Source organism: Leptidea sinapis, chromosome Z (genome assembly GCF_905404315.1).
Source record: "Leptidea sinapis chromosome Z, ilLepSina1.1, whole genome shotgun sequence".
Classification (NCBI taxonomy): Eukaryota; Metazoa; Arthropoda; class Insecta; order Lepidoptera; family Pieridae; genus Leptidea; species Leptidea sinapis.
This window is the reverse complement of record NC_066312.1, coordinates 11,358,219-11,361,638: the sequence shown is the minus strand read 5'-3', so window position 1 is coordinate 11,361,638 and position 3,420 is coordinate 11,358,219.

The following is a 3,420-nucleotide window of genomic DNA, read 5'->3' as shown; positions in this document are numbered from 1 at the left end:
CTTTAATGTTAAAGTTATTATATATTTTATTTTATGAAATGCTCACATAATGCCTCTATTTATTTACGGTATGTGTGGATTGATGCATCTACTATATTGTGTTTATAAGTATTAATTTACTTTTTTTGACTTACTCGTGTAAGCCTTTCAGTTTTTGACATTTGAGTATTTTTGTTGCGTCACTTTTCATATATTGTAATTGAAATGATTTGTAAAACAATTAAAATGTAAATCTTGACTTAAAAGGCGGCAATGAGTTTCTTGCTACTTCTTCTCATTAGCTCGACCCTTTACGAAGTAGCGGTAAATTCAATAAGAAACAATATATTTTTTTTTTTTTTATACATTTATAAGTGTCATTTCCGTGACATACATGAATAAAGTGTTTTTAAATTTGAATTTTAATTTGACACCGAATGGGACAAAATCATATTTGGAGCCTAGACCCCTGTATTTGCATGCTTTATCTTTTTCAGCCGCTTTACAATCCGCACCAGCTTTGTTGTTGGTTCCACGTAGATGGGAAGGAGCCAGCGTGTTTGAACAGGTTGCATCTCATACCAGCACCTTCCAAGAAATCAGCCTCATACCGTCAGGTCTCTTGCAATACCAGTCGGCTCAAGTAGACTTGACACGTTGATGGTGGCAAGGGACCGGCGTATGATATCGTTAAGTGCGGCTTGTCTCGAGAAGCGGCCTGCACTTTTTTGGCATGACAGTCCGTGATTTTTCGAGCTTGTCTACATCACTGCCATAGGGACATTTATGAGGAGCGCAGACCGAAACCCCAAGCCGTAGACATGTTGCGATTCGTAGCGTGTCTGGCTCAAGAAATTTTCTTGTATTTGACGAAGGGTACGTACGCGTGCAGCCAGTAGCCGGCCCCATGCGTACGCACGGCCAAAAGCCTAGCACGCGCTGAACCAAGAAAAGTGCATTATGTTTGTAATAAATTAAAAAATTCTAATTATGAATTAGAACAATGGCGATCTTGTGTCTGAGGGGTAACCTAGCTTTGCTCGCCGTTGGCTGGGTCAACTAAAGTTTCATATTATAAAATAGTTTCCACTGAATTCCAATGTCTTAAATAAAAAAAAAATGTGTGTGTATACTTTTGTATGCGCGCAAGAAGTACAACTTATTTGGCGTAACAAAACAAATCCTTAAAATTATTTATTCGTCGTGCTAGTCTACGTATGTAGAAAGAACAATATTGTAAAAATCGCGAAATAAATTATTGAATATTAACGAATACGGCTGTATTGGCTTGAACCCTTTGCCTGTCCTAAACATGGACGAAGAAACAAAAAATAATAATTAATGTCGAAAACATCAGAAAATTTCTCAAAACTTTTATTTTGAGTTGAGCACGCGAAACGTAATAGTCAAAGACATTTAACATCAAAAAGGTATACATAATGTACATGTTTCGCTTTTAATCAATGTAATTTTGCAGTTATAAACCTATTTAAATATTTGGCCTTTTAGTTTGGCCTTGTTACCAATGCTCTAAATAAATATAATAAACAATTGATGTAATTTGTTAGAAATGTGACAAATGCCAATAATTGTTACTTGTCAATAATTATTTATACATATATAATAATAATCTTACGTTCCGGACATTTTTTACCCCTCCGCATCGTCCCATAAGGAACTTTGTTCCAAAAACAAATCTATAGATGTATTGTGTATAGGAACTAACACCATAGCAATGGTGTAAATTGACATACTTACGGACAAAGAAATCCATGTTGCGTTGTGTCTTCTATTGGTCCACGTTGACAAAGTAGCTGGGACAGCTAGTAGCTGGAATAAATTAATCAAAATTTTAAAAGATCCGTGAAGGATACGCACAGCGCTACAAGGTAAGGTGCGCTAAAATAAGTACTTAATTAGGTGAGTACATACAACATACATAGTTTACCGGCCGTTCTGTTATGTGGTGCTTGTGTGGACTTAGTAAAAACGTGACATTTTAATTTTAATGTGTGTTGAAATAGTACTTTGTGATACAAGGGTAGAAAATAGTTATTATTGCAAACAAGCTGTCACTAGCAAGCCCGAGCCGAAGGCGAGTGTTTTTAATGTAACGAATTAAATAGTTTTATTTTTTAATATACATACGTGCATAGATTAATAGAATAATAACTCATTATTAATTAAATTTTGTAAACTTTCGTGAGACATTATAACTTTATTTATTAACACGGCGTTACTCACGGTTTATCGATGTGGGTATCGACTAGTTTCGGACCATTCGGAGGTCTTCATCAGGGTGGTTCGCGATATATGAGACAGGACGTTATCACAAACCCACTCCACTTGCCCTGATGAAGGGTAAGCCGTAAGTAAAACCATATTAATTAATAAAATTATAAATTCTAAAAATTAAGAGTAAAATTCGTGGAATTAGTAAAATAAAGTTAAATTTGCTGCTGTGCTCCTGCAATTTCAACTCCTATTGAAGATTGCTCAAATCGTTGACTTAAAAATTCATAGTAAACTGCAAAATGATCCCACCTTCTGGATGTGTGGCATTCTTCCACAGTGCGGTTTTCAATGAAAATCTTCCAAATACAATCAAGCTGTAGAATGAGCTTCTTTTAGCGGTGTTTCTAGGACGTTAAGATATGGGTACCTTCAAAGAAAGCACGCACACCACAACGCTCTTGTAATACCTCTGGTGATGCTAGAGATCGTGGGCGGCGGTCATCACTTAACATCAGCGGTACGCTTATTTCTCCTCCTCTTCCACAAAAAAGGCACAAAGGCGCCTATGCAAAAGATTTAGTTTTCGAATCATAATTAAAGAGATAAGATTCTCATTATACTCGAGGTTGATGGTTGCAGCCCTCGCCTACGGCTCGGGCGTATTCAGCCGAGTGTCTAGTGAGCAAGTTGGTCCTACGTACTTTTTCAACACACTTGTGATGAAAAGACAAAGATATATTGCATAAATTATACAAAAAATATGAAAAATATGGGAAACGGCGCGCAAGTTTTTTTGCACGCACCAAATTTATGGTGATTGATTACATATAGCCATACAGCCTACTTATTAATATAATTTATATAATTAAATAAATTATATTATTAATTTAATTTTAAATAAATGTTTTAAGTCTTCATTTATTTTTTCCAAAAGTGTAAATGGATTTTCAGCGTAATAAAACCTCTTTGTTGTTACCTAAAAAAACTATATTACCCGGTTAAATTGAAAATGATCTGTTTACTCTCATATAATTTGCAGTAAGGTACTAACTTAACTTTGTAGGATTAATTCCATTATGCATTAGAGTGTATATTATGCACGTGTGTGTTATAGTCCGGTTGATGGGCTTATGGCCCTAAGAACGATGTGTTAATGCTCACTTTACGAGCAAGTGTAAACAAAGCTATATTTTAGATACCAACCTT